The sequence below is a fragment of the Hibiscus syriacus genome, unplaced genomic scaffold (assembly GCF_006381635.1).
Source record: "Hibiscus syriacus cultivar Baekdansim isolate YM2019G1 unplaced genomic scaffold, ASM638163v2 tig00110015_pilon, whole genome shotgun sequence".
In the NCBI taxonomy this organism is placed as follows: Eukaryota; Viridiplantae; Streptophyta; class Magnoliopsida; order Malvales; family Malvaceae; genus Hibiscus; species Hibiscus syriacus.
Window position 1 is genome coordinate 1,463,495 of NW_024062564.1, and position 21,506 is coordinate 1,485,000.

Sequence of the window (21,506 nt, forward strand, 5' to 3'; positions counted from 1 at the left end):
GAAGAAGAAGAAGAAGAAGAAGAAGAAGAAGAAGAAGAAGAAGAAGAAAGAGGAGGAGAAGAAGGAGGAGGAGAAGAAGAAGGAGAATGAGAAGAAGGAGAAGAAGGAGAAGGAGAAGAAGAAGAAGAAGAAGAAGAAGGAGAAGGAGAAGAAGAAGAAGGAGAAGAATAAGAAGAATAAGAAAAAGAATGAGAAGAAGAAGAAGGAGAAGAAGGAGAAGGAGAAGGAGGAGGAGAATAAGGATAAGGATAAGGAGGAGGAGAAGGAGGAGAAGAAAGAGAAGAAGGATGAGAAGAAGGAGAAGAAGGAGAAGAAGAAGGAGAAGGAGAAGAAGGAGAAGGAGAAGAAGAAGGAGAAGAATGAGAAGAAGAAGGAGAAGGAGAAGAATGACAAGAAGAAGAATGAGAAGGAGGAAGATGATGATAAGAAGAAGAAGAAGAAGAAGAAGAAATCAATGTGGATTTTTTTTTAATTTTTAATTTCCACATAACACTTTCGTTAAAAGGTTAACGGAGTTAACGATCGAGGGATTAAAATCAAACTGATTTATATAGTAAGAGACCAAACACAATTAAAAACCGATGACCAAAGTCGATTAGACCGAAAACAAAGGGACTACTGACATAATTTTTCCACAAAAATAATGAGTGGTGGAGATGATGGAGAGTTGATTGGATTCAGACATTATGAAATTAACTAGAATTAACGATGCATTGATCAAAATATAATGAACTAATAGCATAAGTAACAAAAACAATTTTTTTAAAATTGGTTATTAAAATAAGATAGAATGAAAATAAAAGGATCCGTAATGTAATTTATCCTATTTCGTATGTGATATACGAAAATAAGAGGTTCAGCAATGTAATTTAACCAAGTAATAACTATTTTTTTAATTCAATACGAGATTGTTTTCCAATTTAACATATAATTTTGGAAATAATACCCGGTATAATTTTATTTTTAAAATTGTAATCATTACACCATTCTAACATTTTTCCATAATAGATTTATTTTTTCTAATGAATGTTATGGGTTAATATTTACTTGTCCAAAAATAAAAAAAAAATAGGTCAATATACAAAATATACATGAAATCATTAAACAATTAACACACACATTGCATGAATATATAAATTAATACTTAATAATAATTCATCTTATATAAACTTAAAAATATTTATACATTCATTCATCTTATTTTTTTCTTCTCATGTAATAATAATAGCATGAAGCTAACAATAATAAATTGTAAACATTTATATGCACCACAAGACCTATTCCCTTGCTTAACTGAATGACAATTGACAACTCAAAAAGACATAGGCCCTGGAGCTCGAAAACCGGCAACGGTTGACAACTCAAAAAGACAGGCCCCGGAGCTCGAAAACCGGCAACAGCGAGATCGTATCAGTGACGTTAAACAGTTCTATACATCGATGTTGTATAGGAAGAAAAACCCGGAAATAAATAAATATATAACACGTTAGATATTTTGCGATCTGATGGGATTTGTTGTAGTCAGAATGAAAACGAACATTGCGTAAGTTGCGGAAATTTCGATAACGGTGAAGAACCAGACTTATGTATCTGATGCCGGCACTTGTGCCTTTGCCAGAGGTTGGAGAGCCTTAACAACGATGCTCATGTTTGGACGGAACTCAGATTCGTACTGTATACACAATGCTGCCACTGCTGCTAGCTGCATCAACGAAAAAATGTAATGGAAACCGTTATATGGTAGTCTGATTTACCTCGACGAGTCATTGAGAGTTACAGAATTGAACTTGTGCAATGAAAAGATGAAAATACCTTGGCAATTCCTTTAGGAGGATACTCTCCCTTCAGTTTTGGATCTACGCATTGTGTAACTTTGACTTCACTTAGTCTAGGGTAGCCTAAATGGAGAAAAAAGTAATGTTGAAGACTTAATCATATATAATGAGTACTCGATCTGATACCTATATTCGACACATATTCAAACATTCGTAGCGGATATGATCCTCTAACAACTCAAAAACTTTAGAAAAAGGAATAATGAAGATAAAAATTTTGTATCTGGCGTATATTTATATCCAATACTCGCATTCAAGTTTATGCAATATCAAACCTGATAAGGAAAACGGAAATGATGGACCGAAGGAAGCGAAAGGGATAAGCTCACCCATGTAACGAGACTCTGCTGTCCGCGAGGCATTGTGTGGTCAACAGGTTTCCTCCCAGTTAAAAGCTCTAGAAGGACGACTCAAAACTGTACACATCACTCTTCTGTGTCAGCTGTCCAGTCATTGCATATCTGGAAAAAGTAGAGCCATAAATCAACTGAAATTGTGATGCCATAACCAGTTATAACTATCTGCAAATTGATGTTCTACATGACTAATCATATACATAATTAAAGGAGGGTTAGAAAGCATACTCTGGTGCATGATAACCAAAGGTCCCCAAAACACGAGTAGAATGAAGACGAGCAGCCATGTCAGGAGACTGGTTTGAGAGGTTAAAATCTGCAATTTTGGCTTTGAAGTCTTCAAAGAGAAGAACATTGCTAGATCTAATATCTCGGTGTATAACAGAGGGTTCAGCGATCTCATGCAAGTATTCCAAGCCCCTTGTGGCATCAATAGCGATTTTTACCCGTTGCATCCAGTCAAGGCTGGACCTGCTTGTGCCCCCTGAACCCCTTTCCTCCCTAATATTCCCAGAAAAAAAAAAAGTCAAACTAATGGAGCCTACTCATATAACAAAGCTTGTCGGATAAATCAAAACCAGGAACTTATCCATTATATGATGGCCTCACAAACCGTGCAGTATGTCTTGTAGTGATCCCATTGTTGCATACTCATATGCAAGCAAGCGGTGATTTACTTCAACACAGTAACCTTGCAACTCGACGACATTGTCATGCTTTAACCTTGAAACCTTGGAAACCTAAACAGATTAAATTTGTACAATAGGAAGTGTTAAGAAACAAGGTGGAAAACAAGATATGGCAACAACCTGAATCTGCATTAACCATAAGAATACACACACACATAAATATATGTGTATGTATGTATTTCAGAAAACACCTTACAAATTACTTACACACCTGGGTCAAAAACTCCACATCTGACTCGGGCTCGGAGGAGACGCCAATGTTTTTCACAGCCACTGCTTTTCCATTGTTCAAGTTTGCATAGTAAACTCTTCCATAGGAACCCTCACCAACCAATGCCTCTGTTCCAAAATTGTCAGTCTTTTCTTTCAATTCTTGCAGTGACAGTGAAGGAACTTCAATAGGTGGTATTGATTTACGCACTGCGGGTTTGGCATGAGCCGCCTCCTTAGAGTTTTCTTCCTTCTCTGAAAACATGTAGAATGTGCATTCAGAAAATGTTCTAAGAATATCATCCAAGTTGATAAGAAATTGAACAATTAAACAGTAATGAGAAGGAAAAAAACATCTTCTAAAAAACCTTTTGACTGATGAGAATTTCAAATTTAAGATACCAGATTAGAAGAATGGACAACATATGCTAATAAGCTTATTCCAAACTTTTATCATTATTATTATTTTCGTTAGGGGAACACTAAATACAAATAAATTTAATAAAGAAAGACGGCTTAAAACAATCTCTTAGCAAATAAAAGCCAAACGATAAAGAAAACAATCTAAATTAATTCCTCAATCTTGAATAATAAAAGGTTGAATCACCCAAAAAAAAATTATTACTTTCCAAATTCGAATAATGAACAAAATATCGATCCGCGCTGAAATGCAATGATTAGAATGCAAGGCAGATTTAAACCAAAAGTATGACAAATGAAATAAAAGAAAAGGAGATCATGAGAAAGTAGGTTTAGTTTGGTTACTGTAAAATATTCTGTTTTTAATTTTCTATTTTCATTTAATAAAAATTAATTTTCAACTCCTATCTATAGAAATCAGAGTAATTCTCTGTATTTTCTTATACTTTTCAATTGGACAGATTACATATTTATATACAAATTATCTCTCTAAAGTAGGAAACTCTAAGAAAGGAAAGATACTAATCCTAGGATATGATCCCTTAAAATAAGGAATTGTAGAAATCTATTTACAAAATCCCTTAACTAAAGGAATGGTAACACATCATATCTCCATAATTCCTACACTCCCCCTCAAGTTGGAGAATATAAATTGTATAATCCCAGCTTGAATAGGAATTTATTGAAAACAAGCTTTGGCAAAGCCTTAGTAAGAATGTCAATAACTTGTTCTTTTGAAGGAGTGTATGAAAGTGTGATTGTCTTTTTGTTAACTTGATCAGCAATAAAATGCCTATCAATCTCAACATGCTTTGTCCGATCATGTTGAACTGGGTTCTTGGCAATCTGAATAGCAGATTGATTATCACACAAAATTTCAAAGTGATCCTCTTGATTAGTGACAAGTTCTTTCAGTAGTTTAAGTAGCCAAATTCCTTCGCATATTCCCAATACTAGTGCTCTGAATTCAGCTTCAGCACTACTTCTTGAAACGACAGGTTGTTTCTTACTTCTCCAAGTTGTAAGGTTTCCCCAAACAAAGGTGCAGTAGCCACTAGTGGATCTCCTTTCAGTAAGGTCTCCAGCCCAACTAGAGTCTGTAAAGATCTTAACAGTTCTGTCTTGTGTCTTCTTAAATATTAAACAGTGTCCTGGAGTTTTCTTCAATTACTTGAGAATTCTATTTGCTGTTGTCATATGCTCTTCAGTAGGATTAGTCATGTGTTGACCTGTCACATTTACGAGAAAGGCTATATCTGGCCTTGTCAAGGATAAATAAATTAGTTTTCCAACTAATCTTTGAAATTTCTCTTTGTCTACTAAGGACTCATCTTTTTTGCTAAATTTCAAGCTTGCCTCCATTGGTGTATCAATCGGCTTATAACCAAGAAAACCAGTTTCTTTGAGTAAATCAAGTACATATTTTCTTTGGTTAATCACAAGTCCTTTTGACCTTGCCACCTCCATTCCTAGGAAATACCTTAACTTTCCCAAGTCCTTGGTTTCGAATTCCTTATTTAACAACTTCTTCAAATTGCAAATCTCTTCTTCATTATCTCCGGTAAGAATTATGTCGTCCACGTACACAATAAGGATAGCTTTCTTATTTGTAGAAGTTACCTTGATGAAAAGAGTATGATAGGCGAGGGACTGCTTGTAGCCGTTTTTCATAATGACAACTTCTCGAACCAAACTCTGGGTGATTGTTTTGATCTGTATAGAGACTTGTTGAACTTGCAAACCTTGTTGCTTCCTTCAACAGACTTTAAGCCAGGTGACAACTTCATATAGACTTTTTCTTCCAGTTTGCCATTAAGAAAAACGTTTTTTACATCAAGTTGGTGTAATTTCCAATCGCAATTTACAACCAAACTTAGGAGTACTCGAACAGTATTCAGCTTCGCCACAGGTGCAAAAATTTCTGTGAAATCTATCTCATATGTTTGCGTAAAGCCTTTAGCCACTAGTATAGCTTTGTATCGTTGAATACTACCATTGGAGTTATAATTTACAATAAAGATCCATTTACAGCCAATAACATTTTTCCTTGAGGAATGTCTGTAACGGTCCAAGTAGCATTTTTCTCTAGTGCACAAATTTCCTCTTCAATAACCCTTCTCCATTTTGAATCCTTTAGAGCTTCAGCTATGCTTGTGGGAACCTGTTCTTTATCTAAGGTTTCTATAAATACTTGAAAAGACGGCATCAATGAATTATAACCAACAAAATTTTCAATAGGATGTTTGATGCACTGTCTAACCCCTTTTGTAATAGCAATAGGGAAGTCATCTAGAGTAAGGGAAGTGGACCCAAATCCAATTCTCGGCAAGCATCAGATTGCAAAACAACCTCAGGAATATGTTTTCTTTTCCTTGTATAGACACGAAGTTGTTTGATTGGTGATTTTGTGGAAGATTTTGAATGAGAATAGGTGTATTTTTAGGAAGGGTGTTTAAAGTAGGTGTGGGTGAAGTAGTGATAGGTACTACAAATGAATCAGTGGGATTAGTTACAGGTGACAAATCTGTAGGTAAAGACAAAATTGGTGGCAATTCTAAAGGTTGAGAATGAAGAGTAGGAGGAGATACCTGATGTGGCTTAAAATCCTTCCATGTCTCCCATTGAATTTCAGCCTGAGTGAAATAGGGATTCTTCTCATAAAATGTTATATCCATAGTGGTAAAAAATCGTTTAGAATGAGGATGATAGCATTTATAACCCTTCTTAAGTGAAGAATACCCAACCATTATACACTTTAACGATTTAGGATCTAACTTGGACTTATTAGGAGTAATGTTTTGGATAAAAATAATACAACCAAATATTTTAAGTGGAAGAATGGAGGAGATAGGTTTAAAATGGGGTCAGTTAATAAGGCTTCTCCCCACAAATATTTTGGAACATTAGTGGTAAATAGAAGAGAATGGGTAACTTCAAGGAGGTGTCTATTTTTTCTTTCGGCAATGTCGTTTTGCTGTGGGGTTCCAACTCAAGAACTAAGTTGAACTATGCCCTTTTCCCTGAAAAAAGCACCCAAAGACTTGGCAAAAAATTCACTGCCATTATCAGATTTAAAGAGCTGAATTTTAGACCCAAATTGAGTGAGAACCATGTTATAAAATTGGGAAAAAACATCAGCAGATTCAGATTTATCTTTTAGCAAATAAGTCCAAGTTATCCTACTGTGATCATCAATGAAAGTGATAAACCACTTACAATTATCAGTATTCTTCACCCGAGAAGGCCCCAAATATCACTGTGGATCAAAGCAAAAGGGTGAGAAGGCTTGTATGAAGAAGGAGAATAAGATGATTTAATATGTTTGGCAAGAGAGCAAACTTTGCAAGAAAAAGAATTTGGCCTTCTATGAATGAATAGAGCAGGAAAAACTTTCGCAAGATAGTGGAAACTAGGATGGCCTAAATGATAGTGCCATAACATAACATTATCATCTTTTTTTAAAGCGGTGAAAGATTTCGAGATTTCAGTTTTAGTAGAGATAGAAAGAATATAGAGATCATTCTGCAAGCTGGTCTTACCAATCATCTTCTTCGAGTTTAGTGCCTGCAAAGTACAATCAATATCAGTAAAAATTGCAGAGCAGTGCAAGTCGGTGGAAAGTTTACTAACTGAAACGAGATTGCAAGCCAGATTTGGTACAAAGAGGACATTTTTAAGTACAATCTGTTCATTGAGAATAACAGTGACATGTCCTTCTATTTTGCACAAGGAATCATCAGCCGTTTTGACAACTTTGCCAAAGTTTGGAAAAAAATTGCAAAACAAATCTTTATTACCAGTCATATGATCCGTAGCACCAAAATCGAGGATCCAATTAGGGGCCAACTGAGAGGAGAAAAAAACTGTAGCATAAGGGTTACCTTCTGGTTCTTTCATGACCAAATTACCTTCTGATTGAGCAGCAGAACCAGAAAAATTTTCTAGATTCGAAGTGATCTCCGGAGTAGAAGAAGTTGTGGACATCGTCTAGGTTGGAAAGAGACCGTAATCTAATCTGATATCATGTAGAAATCAGAGTAATTCTCTGTATTTTCTTATACTTTTCAATAGGACAGATTACATATTTATATACAAATTATCTCTCTAAAGTAAGAAACTCTACGAAAGAAAAGATACTAATCCTAGGATATGATCCCTTAAGGAATTGAAGAAATCTATTTACAGAATCCCTTAACTAAAGGAATGATAACAAATCATATCTCTATAATTCCTACACTATCATTTTGCATTAAATTTTTTTTATTTTCTTTTATATTTTTTTTTCATTTTTTTGATTAATCTGGGTAAATACAAGGTAGCATATGTTCACACCCCTGAACATCTCGAACCCGATCTTCAAGAAATTAAAAAAAATTAAGAAAATATGTTTTGATTGAAATATTTAAAAAATGGAAAATAAAAAGAAAAACAAGTGTTTTTAACATATTCCTATGTACAATTTTAAAAATAGTTACCAAATGTATTTCTTATTGAAAAAAATCAAAATTTTATTTCTGTTTACCAAAAAAATTTAAATTTTCAGAAAATAGAAAAATAAAAGTTGTTTTTTAGAAATGAAAATAGAAAATATTTTAAAAATCACTTGTTTTCTAATTTTCACACATTTTTATTCATATCTTTTCTATAGTATTTCCAACAAAAAATAATAACATATATTTCCTAAAACCAAATAGAGCCCAAAGAACTTCTCATCTTCCTCGTATCTTCACATAAATCGAGTACTTTATCAAAAGACAATTGATAACATACATACAAAGAATACTTGCAAGACAATTCCAATGGCCAAGTACAAACAGAAAATCAGAAATGCCGAATCAAACGAACGTACCTAGTGGTAGAGGCGCGGGGCTCTTGAAGTACTCACATTCATATGATCCATTATTCTCGTTTCCCTGACGGGTACAACAAAGCCACCGACGCATCCTTGCTTTTTCTTCAAATACAAATCGTCAGTCACACAATGTAACTAGAGGAGTATTTCCTAGTCAAACAATGTAGCTAGAGGAGGAGTATTTCCTAGTCAAGCAATGGAGCTAGAGGAGGAGCATTTCCAAAACACATTCATTCATCATAATCCTACACATTGTAAAATTAGTAAACTATGAGTATTACAACTGATTCCGCTTGCCGTGCAATCGAATTTGCCTAAACCCGGGATCGGAAACAAGCTTCAAAAGGATATGGCATGTAAGAGAGCTGTAGTGATGGTGATGGGAGAGCTTCGACCCCACACCCACTGTTCATTATCTTCTCCAATTCCTTTCTCTTTTCTCCATATCACCACCATTGCGCCCCTCCATCCAATCCAAAAAGGGCGAACTGCCTAAGACCACCACTTTTCTACTCAGACCATCAACAATATGACATGTAAGAGAGATTCAATCAAGCTTCAAAAGGATATGACATGTAACAGATATTTAATTCAACATTCATCCATCATTGCAAGCATTCCAAACAGGCGAAAGCAATCTCGTCCCATCATTATATAAAGATTCAGGAAATTTTCCACAAAAAAACCATCACCAAAGACGCTCATTATTTGATAGAACAACACCTTCATATATGCAGGAAAAGAAAATTCAACAATCAACAGAGTATGATCAAAAGGCAATGCCATTTAATTTAAAACAATTAATAGAATTTAAATCTTTACAATCTAGTACATATAAAGTTAAAAGAGATTAACCTTATCACCGAGCCACGCCAATTTAAAAGGAAATAAAACAGAGGATTACGCAAACACCTCAAAAATTAAACGACACAAAGAATTAATCCTTAATTCTGAAATGGATCAACGGACATTTGCAGAAGAAATCAAAGAATCAAAAGATTAATGACAAACTGAGAAGAGAAAAAACATATATAATAGAATCACCTGGCGTCTCCCTCAAATTTTTTCTCCTTATTGCAAATTCCTCTTTCTCTTTCCGATGGTTTATAATTTGTTTTGATTGTTGTGTCGGAGAGAAAGAGAGAAACAAACAGAAAATCGGAAGATTTTGATAGTTGGACCCTTTTCTTCTTATTTGGAGAACAGATGCAACGCAAAAAAAATATACAAATCAATGGAATATTTCATTTCTATTTTTAAATATATATATATATTTTTTATGTAGCGTTTGGTTCGCTTGAATGTTTACGAAGGAATTGAAATCTATGAAAGAATTGGAATTTAAATCTGAAGCATGTTTGGTTGGCAGGAAATTGAATTGGAATCCAATTCCATATTCTGTTTAATTCGCAGACATGTCAGATGAATTTAATTTTAGTAATGTAAAATGACATAAATGTCTTTTTATTATTTTACTTAATTTTAATTTATTTTATAATTCACATGTAGCAATATATTATAAAAATTTAAAAAATATTAAATTTTCATTTTATTGGTTGATTATTCATTTCAATAAATTATAAAAATCATACTAATAAACATCATAAGTTAAAATCATCCCAATTAGAGATGGTCATGGGTCAAGTTGGGTCGGATTTTTGGTCCACCCGACCCGAATATATGAATTAAAAACCCAATCCGACCCAAAATAATAAAAATATTATTTTTATTCAATAAAAACAGTTACTTAATTGAAAAAATTATATATAGATTGATATTATTTAATTATTCCTAAATATATAAGGTAAAATTATATATTTTTTAGGTCGGGTCGAGTTTTTTTCACCCTAAACCCGAACCTGACCCGAATATCACACTTAAAAAACCCGACCCGACCCAAATATCACACTTAAAAAAATCGACCCGAACCCAAATTTTTTTTTAAAAAAAATCCGGCCTGATCTAAAAATTTTTTTAAAAAATCCGACCTGAATATCAAAAGATTGATAAGGGTAGTATAGTCAAATTTCACATTCCCTCCTCCAAAAGATTTTAATTCCATCATGTTATAGATGAAATTTATTTTCCCAATGAAATTGAATTCCAATTCTCCTTTTGAAAACTTGAATCAAACATGAGAAAGTGATGAAATTATATTTCAATTTCCTCTAATTCCAAAAGATTTCAGCGATAACCATACTTGACAGCACTTTTATTTTAATGGATTTTATAGATTGATATTTATTATCAAAACTTCTCCATTTACTAAAAATTGGGATAATTTTCAATTTGTCCTATACTTATTTTATTATCTTAATTGTCTCAAATTAATAACGTTGTCTTTCATTTTTAATTATATTAATTTAGCTTTTAAACTCTTAATCTTATCTTTTTTATTAATAAAAATCAACGTTGATTATTACACTGTTAATGTTTATCCAAATGATCATTTCAAATTTATTCTTTTTAGTACTTTAACTTTCAACCTTTTTTATTTAATTTTTTTATAAAAAATTATTCAATTTTTTTATAAAAAAACTTCAACATTTTAACTTTTTATTAAAATAATTTATGTTGGATAAAAACTAATAGCTATTATCAATTAACGCTTGTTGTTGTTGATATGATATTTTAACATATGTTTAATTACTTACGTGTTATATATCATGTCATCAAATATAATATGTGATATGTGCCACATCACCCAAGAGATGACATGATATATGATGTGTCACCCAAGATAATGATATTGAATGTGTCATGTCATCTAAATTTATGATGTGATATATATCATGTCAACAATTATATACTTGTGAAAATATCACTTCACAAATATGCATATCGTTACTAAACTAACAAATTTTGTCCAATAAGAACTATTTTGATCAAAATTTAAAATGTTGAAGAAAAAAATACACAAAAAACATGGGCTAAAATAACTCATTTTTTTATTATCATGTCACAATATATTTTAATGAAATTAATTTGGTAAAATATAAATAATATTATTTTAATAATTAAAAATAAAATATTTTATTAATGTGACACCCTTACATAATTACTTTGAACGTGTGATAGTTTTGAGTTATTGATTTAACATGCGACATATGACATATCATCAGTTTAGACATGTAATATGTGTTAGGTCATTACCATGAAAATGTGACAATGCAATGATAACAATTTGAATATTGGGAATGTGACATAATTATTGTAAATACGTGACATGTGTCATTGTCATCATTTATAATATTCTGATGTCAATATTTTTAACACATAAAATTTGTTGTCAGTGACAAGTATTGACCGTTAGTTAACTGATATGGTATGTCCAATCATGAAGTATTTATCTCAAAATAAAACGTTTAAAACTAAAATGTTTTTAAAAATTTAAAAGTAAAATAATTATCCAATCAAATATTACATATGAATTTTGATTTTACATCTAATCTAAACATCTAAAAGTGCGTATAAGTAATTTTAAGAAGAAAAACAAGATAAACGAAGTCGTTGCATATAAAGCATGACTTAAATTATTAAGGATTTTAAATTGTTAAAAAAATGGTATTTATAAACATAGAAACCATTTATTTCTTGATCAGTTTTGATAATTTCTTAATACAAACTGCAAGTTCACGAGAAATGACAAAAACAAGTCTTTTCTTATACTTATCATTTATCAACATTTCTGTCAACGAAACTTGCACAACAAAACCACATTCAAAGCATTGTCAGATGTAGTCACAAGACCGACATGAAGTATGCATGTACGGGATCACGGCGGCAATGATAAGCGCGACTTATGCAGGAACCGGAGTTTTCCCTGCCGGAGCTTGTGTCTGACATTGTTCCTTGAAAGCCAACATCTTATTTATTGTGGCGATATAAGCCTTGACACTCGAAACGACGACATCCATTCCTGCCCCGGTTCCACTGGCACAAAAGGAGATCGATCTTATGCAATGAATTCCGGAGGCGGAAGTAGTAAAAATGTTGAATGGAAACGGGAGTGAGAAACCATACCTAAATGTTCGATGGACGGCTTCGCCCGTCAAAGCATGAGTTGAAACATGACTTTTTTCAGCACGGAGTAGAACACGAGTGGTGGCTATAGCGTCAATGCCTTCTGTAACAGCATTCATGGAGTACTCGAGAAGCGTAACTGGTTCCTGCAAAATGAAGGAAGAAATCTTGAAGCACTGCTAAAAATTCTTGGCAAAAATATATAGAGAGAAGTATTAAAACACAAAGGGCAGAAAGAATCTCCGGTATCGAACCTTTGTAATGAGATCAATAGCCTTATAAGCTGAATCTACTGGACCAGTTCCGACCGAGCACGCAACATGCTCCACCCCAGAAGAATCAACGAGTTTAACAGTGGCAGTAGAAAGGCCAAGAGTTCCACAAGTAACCTGCATTTGATGTTTTCCATTTATATATAATGCTTTTCCTTATAATCATGTCTGCTAATGATTTATAGACTGTACATACATTCACTTATATCTACATATTCAAATTAAAACAAATGCATAACATATATAGTTTAAAGCAACACAACCCCGATAATGTTTTATATGATATTGCAATCCAAAACAACGAACTAATGAAGCGTACGCCCACTATACGATGAAATCTGTCGCACATTCCAGTAACTATGGTTCAAAACTATATCTAGTTACCTGCAGACCAACAAGCTTCCAAACAACTTCTGGTTGAAAAACTTCGTCTGAAACCAATGCTATCAGATCGGCATCGGTGACTCTCTGTAAGAACAGTGAATCAAAACGTATCAACCACATCATCAATTCATCATCATAAATAAACAACAGAAATCAAGCATTTATATAGCACATCTTTAGAGCTAGATTTAGAAATCAGTAAAGAATTTTGCTCACCTTCTTTTGTTCGGCCACTGCTTTGAAGAGCCAGAATATATTGCTGAGCTGTTCATCGTCAAGCTCGTAACCAAGCTGAGGTAAACAGCAAGAACTAGGCACTTAGATGAAGCAAAGAGAGATGATCACATCAATTTTAAACAAGCCAAATAGCAGGCATACCTCTTTCAATCGGTCTCTCAAAGCATGACGTCCGCTTTAGCGATGAATTGCGAAAGAAAAAATAATTAAGAGAGGAAGCATAAGTTTAGTAACAAATGAAATCATAGCAAAAAAAAGTGAAAGGGAAAACACCAACCACATGAATCTGATAAATTTCATGACTGCATGGATTTAAGTTGTAGCAAAATAACAAAAGATGGAATCCATCTACATCACTTCATACATAGCACATATCGAAAGGAAAAAAATCACCACAAAAATGGTGGAAATTTCTTGAAAGCTGAAATACCTACCTAAGTTTTCCAAGGACAATACCAGCTTCGTTGGATCGTTCAAGACCGATATCTTCAGGAGAAATAATTTCATAAGTACCTTTGTGCTTAAGCATTCCATCCTACCAAGCAGAAAGTTTGGATTATAAATTTTATTGCTTTTAAATTTTTGTAAGCATATATATATATATATATATATATATAAACACAGGCAGCAAAACAACTAAACGAATTTGTTGCCTTCTTCAGATCTTTCACAGGAATGGCCTTCACCAAACAGAATGACAAAAACAGATTCTTATAACCGGGCACACTTAGTTTGGGGTTAAAAGTGAGTTTGATTGAGTTAGATCTTAACTACACCATCACTAACTGTCAACAATTTCATGTAAACTATTAATGGAAGGCAAAAAAGGATAATAAGTTTAGTTTTCTTAAGATAAAACAACAAAGTCGTATTTGCAGCGACAAAACTAGCAAAAGAAAAACATAACAAGAGTCATTGCATTCTATCAATTTTCAACTACAATGGTAAAATCACTCGCAAATCAATCAACAAGATCAACCGTAAAGAAAAACTTCACTGATGGACAGAAAACATTCTGAGGTTCACAACATATTTGCAGTCAAATATACGAAAAAACTAACCTGGTGGATACCGCTTTCATGAGCAAAAGCATTGGCTCCAACAATAGCCTTATGAGGCTGTACATGTAACCCCGTGTACTCCTCTACCTAAGAAACGATAAGTCGATAATAACTACCTGAGCTAATTTAGCCGAAAGTAAGGTCGATGAATCATAACTAAAGTTCACAAATGAATACCATTTTGCTTGCCATCACAATGTGCTGAGTATTGATTCCGGTATAAAGACCTCCTAATACATGCTCACCGCGACATTTTATCGCCATGACAACCTGGACAAACAAATGTAACAATCAAAACAATACAACAAAACATAGGTGATCTTCAAAACCATTGAGTGATCTCAATAGTAAGGGAATATTGTTCTTCCTAGAGGACTCGGTTCGAGCAGCTGTGTCACCATATAGCGCTAAAGAAAACCAGGCTTTTCCCCACATACTTCTGTGTGACTGAAATCAGAAATGCACAATCGATATAAATTGCGAAGAGCGAAATCTCACCTCCTCCAATGAAGCATTTCCAGCTCTCTCTCCAATGCCATTGATTGTTACTTCCACTTGCCTTGCACCAGCACAAGCTCCCTGAATTCATAATAGCTAACATGTAAATACAACCCAAGTATACCTCACCTTGCATCGATTAACAACAAGAAAAAAGTTACAACGTACTGCTATCGTGTTTGCAGTAGAAAGCCCGAGATCATTTTGGCAGTGTGTTGAAATAACAACGTTCTCGATTCCAGGGGTGTTGGCTTTTATATCAGCAATTAACTGACCAAACTCTCTAGGCATGGTTATGCCGACAGTATCGGGTATGTTTAGAGTCGTCGCTCCAGCCTTGATCACTTCACCCAAAATCTCATATAAAAACTCTCTGTCAGATCTGGTAGGATCACAAGAAACGATAATATCAAGTAAGAAAGAGAAGAGGCAGAAATCTACTGCAAAATACCCGATAACAGGATGCAGAAAATAATGACTAAAACATGAAATACACAATTATGAGCCAACAACATACATAATTTGTCAGTTCCACAAAATGGACATGCATACATGTTAGCTCTGGGAATAATTATCAACTTAATTCCTACAATGACATGCATGCACCCTCATTGCAGCAATTATTATTATCAAGCACATAACTTTCACCAAGAAAACAAAAATTTAGCTTCAATTACAAACACGCATAGATTTATCTTTATCCATATTTGAACTTCAACTGCTAATGGCAGTCCTTTCTGTGATTCCATTTGTTTATACAAACATATGCAAATAACCTTATCCATTGAACAACCCTTTCACAAACATGTCATAATCATAATAAAGTTAGTGACAGAACACATAAAGGACCTGTAGAGCCATGGATCACTTGTAAAAATATTAAAAATGTCTTCAATATGTACATATTTGGTCCCGTAAGTTTAAAATCCAAACCTGCCGGCGTCTTCAGGGCTAAACTCGACATCATTACAACCCAAACTCCGAGCAAACCGAACCATACTTCTAGCGATATCCAAAACCTCGGCCTTACTCTTCCTCAACTTATATTCCAAATGGATACCGCTGGTGGCGATAAACGTATGAATCCTGGGCCTTTTGGCGTACTTAACCGCCTCCCAAGCCGCCTTAATATCCTTCTCATTACACCGTGAGAGCCCACAAATGACAGGCACATACCCGTTTCCATCCACTGCATTCCCAACCTCTCTAGCAATGGCCTTCACGGCTTCGAAATCGTCTTTGGAAGCGGCGGGAAACCCGGCCTCGATTATATCCACGCCGAGCCTGGCTAGTTGGCGAGCGATATCGAGCTTTTCCTTGGAAGTCAAGGTGGCGCCGGGAGATTGCTCGCCGTCGCGGAGGGTGGTGTCGAAGACGCGGACGTAGTTGGGGTCGGGGATATGGTGAGGGATGTAGAGGGGGCGGCGGAGGGGGGGAGAGGGGGTTTGGGGTTAAAGAAGAGGAAATGGGGAGTGATTTGGAAGGGAATGGAGGGAAAGATGGTGGCTTGGAAGGAGGGAAGAGGAGGAAGGTTGAAGGAGGGAGGAAAATGGTGGATTTTGGGGAGGGTATAAGGAAAGGTGAGAACTTTGAGGAAGTTAACAAGGAGGAAGCCATGGACGTAAACACGGGGAGGTGAGATTCAGAGAGAGAGAGAGAGAGAGAAGAGCTTTTATAATACACTGTAATGGAGGGAAGTAAGAGTAGGTGCAGTCAGCACAGTGACACGAGATAAGAGAGACAGGTCAGTTTATGTTCTGTCTTAAAAAGGATCAAAAATTTGTTAATTGTGGGGCCCCACTAACTCCATGCAGAAAAATTCTACCGCGCGTACGGTAATGGTCACTGAATTTTTTTAAAGTTTTCATTTAAGTCCTTTAACTTTTAAAACTTGCAATACAGTGTCCAAACATTTAGTCCATTTGCAATATGGTCTCTAACACTTACATCAGGGACTATATTGCAAATGAACTAAATGTTGGGAGACTATATTGTAAATGGACTAAATATTGAGGGACTGTATTGCAAGTTTTAAAAGTTGGTGACCTAAATGAAGCTTTAGAAAAGTTTAGTGACCATTACTATACTTTACTCTTTTTATATTATACAGTTGATTTAGACTCGTTAAAAATTCAAATCAATATGCGATAATTCATGTATCTTTCATTTACAGCTCTATCCAGTTCCGTAATCCTTTACGCTTTTAATTCCACTGTCCTCCACAGTTTAGTTGAAAATCCCTTCGGAATCCTAGATTCCATGGCGCCGAGGAAGAAATAATCCGAAGAAATTGCTTGCTGTCCATGTACAACGACGAGGATGACGAAGATATGGAAGACATCGAAGAAGATCACTGCCAACAAGCTGAAGAATTACATGATCAAACCGCCTCTGGAAGAAAATGACCACGGAGAATCAAACAGAATGGAAGAAGATTCGACAACTGACGATAATATGCTGTCGTTTCCCCTCCACTTCTCAATATCAACAACTAGTTTCTTCGAAAAGTAGTGACCGAGGAAAGCTTAACATTGTTGATTACGGCCACGATGAAGCTGTCGTCTCGTCGGAGCACGAGGTAACTCTCTACGCTGCTCCCCCAAGGCAGGGTCTTTTTTTGAAAAGAAAAGAATCCTTGTTTAATGACTTGTGGTTATATTGATTTTTTATTTTTAAGTGCAGGAAAGAGAATTAGGAAGCAATGATGATCTTATGTTTGGTTTAGAGCATCAGATTGCTAATGGTACTTAACTACTTATTTGGTTTTTCTTATGATAAATTTAACTTCAAATGTTACTCTTGAAAGCGCATTCTTTCCAATTTACTATTTGTTTTCAGTTGATTTTCAAGGAAAAACATCTCCAGCGGCTGTTCAGGGAACACCGGAATCACCTAATGTAGAACCATAACAACCAGAGGCAAACAACGCTATTACTGAGTCAGATATAGACAAAGTTGATCCCTTGGATAAGTTTCTTCCACCGCCATCACAGGACCAGTGTTCAGAGGAGTTACAAGTGTCTTTTTTATGCTAGCAGATGGTAATTATACTTCTTTGGATGTAATGTTTACACTTATGTTGCCCTTGTAAAACTACCTACATGTTGTACTGTTGAGGTAGATGAATATGTAGTGTTGCAAGTTTTATGTTAATTATATGTAAAGTAAGGTAGATATAGTATTGTAGTTTAAGTTTTTAAGTTTGCTATCACAAGATCTGCAGATGCTTGGCACCCTTTAAGCTGCAGATGGTTTTATGCTGCTTTTCATGGGGTCCGGTTATATTTGTGTAACATCACTGGCTGCTTTGAAGTTGTTGATTGATTCAATGTAATTTATCTCTTTTTATCTTCTAACAAAAAGATGAGTAGCTCATGCATGTTCTGGTTGCATTCTTTTTGTCATTTTGGCTCAATGAACATATTTAAATGACCTTCATTCTTTCTGTTACGTTATTGCAGAGGAGAATAGACAAATTTCTCTACTTGAAGCGATCTGGAAAAAGCTACAATGCGGAAGTTTGTAATAAGAAGGATTATAGGAACCCCGACATTTTGCTACATCCTGTGCAGTATCAAGATATTGATCAGATAGGGTCTTGCTTCGGCAAAGATGTATTTGATCCTCATGGATACGACAAAACTGACTACTATGATGAAATAGGTTATTGCATTTACTTATGTAGTTCTCTCCTGGTCTATTGAAAAGGCTTAGCATGTCTGAATGACATTGGACACTTTCAAAGTATTACTTCTTGTTGTTGAGTTTTGCGTTATTTTATTTGTTCTGCCAAAGCTTTTCTTGTTGAACTGTAGGCTTTCTTATTTGTTTTTTAAGCTTCTGTACACTTGTTTGTTTAATGGCTAATGCAGAGGCCGACATGAAACGTGAAAGGGGGAGGAAGGCACAACAAAGTAAGAAGAATCAAAAGGTTGAATTTGTGTCTGGTGGAAGTCAACCTGGAGCGGGTTCTACTGCCCAGAACTTGGCATGCCTATTGCAGGTAACTTTTAAAGAAATATTCTTTTATCGCTATTGTTATGCTTGTAAGTGGTATTTTTTACTCATGTCCTTGTATATGAGCTACCAATAAACATAACATGGTAATATAAAGCTGCTCACGTGACTTAGTTTGCACAAAAAGAGGGAATATATATTTTGCTTATTTTGAATAAATATTAGGGTAAAGTATAGTGGTCACTGAACTTTTTTAAAGCTTTTATTTAGGTCCCCTAACTTTTAAAACTTACAATACAGTCCCCCACTATTTAGTATGTTTGCAATATGGTCCCCCGACAGTTATGTCAGTGACCATATTGCAAACGGACTAAATGTTGGGGGACCATATTGCAAATATACTAAATATTAGGGGACTGTATTGCAAGTTTTAAAAGTTAGGGGACCTAAATGAAAGCTTTAGAAAAGTTTAGTGACCATTAATATACTTTACCCTAAATAAATGTATCTTTATTATATTAAAATGTATAATAATTTTTTAAAATTAATCATTTATTAAATTTAATTTTAATAAAATTATATTTTTTATTAAAAATAATAATTAATTTAAATAATTTAATTTGATTAGGATTAAGATTTTTAAAAACTATAAACGGATGAAACTATGGGGGTTTTCATGCAATTTAACCATTCAAAAGTAAACATAAATATGGGAGGTTGTAATGTAAATTTACCATTAATAAATTAAAAACAAACAAGAACGTGCAAGTTGAAAGAGACGACCGGAGTAAATTGTGAGATGGCCTTATAAGCGGTGGCGGTTGGGGACGAACGAGAACGGCGGTCGTGGTTGGTCTGGGTAGGCCGGCCGACTATCAGGAATGACATTTCGAATATCACCGGCGCAAACCGACGCAAAGATTCAACGCTTGAAAAACGAGGTTGCAAGAATATCGATGATGTCGTCCAAATGTTTCTCAAGCAACCGAAAAGAATTAGTCCAAACATTGGCGGCTGTCGCTTCCCTGCGTGATGTAATATTTGCTTTGTTATCTTTTAAATATGAACTCCAGTGTACAGATTAGATCACTGACGTAAAAAAAACAAGACGACGGCCGACGCAAACGACAGAGCTTCTCATTTGGATGGACGATTCTGGGCGACGTCAAACTGGGACGGCAACGACAGCGCTAGATGTTGAGTTGTTTTATTTTTCCGGCGAGTCAAGAGTTCACCGGCGGCGACTGATAATAATGATGATTCTAACTTATATAATTTAAAAATTCTAATTCCTAATCCTAATCAAATTAAATTATTAAATTTATTTTAATTATTTAATTTATAATTAATTATAATTTTATGTAAAATTTAATAAATAAATAATTTTTTTTCTTTTTTTTGGTCATGCCTAATTATTTTTACGGTATACACCTAAATGTTTCTGATTATAAGATATTAACCCACTGACTAAGATATAATAAGATCATATTTTAATAATGTCAATTGACACTGTCATTGTTTTTAAGCACTAGCTCGACAGTATAATGCTTCAAACACTGGCTCGACGACATAACATAAACAGAGAATCATTCCACAAAATACAACTCAAATGCTTTTGGGATTAAATTTTATCATATCACAATCAATATGTTAATGTCCAACTCATATTAATAAAAAAACTCTGACAAATGTCCATTTTTAACGAAAAATGGCGAGTTTGAAACATATTAGTAGTCGAATGACCATTTTGTAACTTTAATAGTCGGGAGACTCAACAAAACAACGCCAGCTAATTAGAAGATCATTTTGTAACTTTCAATAGTCGACAAACTCAATAAAGCAGCAACTGATAGTTGGGGACTATTTATGTATGTTACCCTTATTTTAAACTTTATTTATTGTTGATTTTAAGAAATTATGTTTATGTCCATGTGTTATTTACGGTTATACCTTAATTGTTTTATATTTAGAAGAATATTTTTTATTAAATATTTAAATTTTAAAAAGAGGTAATTTTTTATTTAATTAATATTTAAATTATAAAAAGTTCTTAAATATTATTATATCAAAAAATTGAATAAGACATTAATTTTGTCAACCCCTTAATAAATTCATTCTTGGTGTTATTAATTCATTTTTCATGATAATATAATTAAAATTTCACGAATAAAGTATCTGCAATAATCTTCGGATCATCACGTTCTTCATTGATCTTTGTGTTGTAAACCCGAGCAGTTGAGTGGATTTCCTGTTGAGTATAGGATTCAGGTTGATTTCTTCATCTACCTCTTCCTCTTCTTCTCTGAGATACCGAAGCAGATCGCTCTGACTGTGCAGGCTCTCTAGCCATTATTGGATAATGCCGGATAAAATGTTCGGTGTCTCCTCATCGAAAACAAGCTCCAGAGATTACTCGTCATATTCTGGTATGGCTCATTCCACAAAGTTGGCACTGTCTGGCTTAACCCTGATTATATCTCCCAGTTCTAGACCCTACAAATTGTGTCTATTTGGCTATCATCGGATTTGATCCTCTAGCAGAGGATTCAACTGACTCAGACCTCGCCTGAGATCGAAAACTATAATCCTACCCCTTTTTGATGGTGTAGAACTTGATGAAGCACCAATTCTCTTAGACGTCTGAACTCTTTACTCTCCAAACCTTTCATTCTGGGCTCTCTCAAGAGCTTTAACATAGTTGACTACCTCTTG

At 34.5% G+C, this 21,506-nt stretch overlaps 3 pseudogenes; 1 reads left to right on the forward strand and 2 right to left on the reverse strand.

Moving 5' to 3' along the window:
* Window positions 1-1,214: 1,214 nt before the first annotated feature.
* LOC120212714 lies at window positions 1,215-8,542 on the reverse strand (annotated as a pseudogene).
* A 3,580-nt stretch (window positions 8,543-12,122) lies between these two features.
* On the reverse strand, window positions 12,123-16,484 carry LOC120212715 (annotated as a pseudogene).
* Window positions 16,485-17,028: 544 nt separating this feature from the next.
* LOC120212784 lies at window positions 17,029-21,140 on the forward strand (annotated as a pseudogene).
* Window positions 21,141-21,506: the final 366 nt, after the last annotated feature.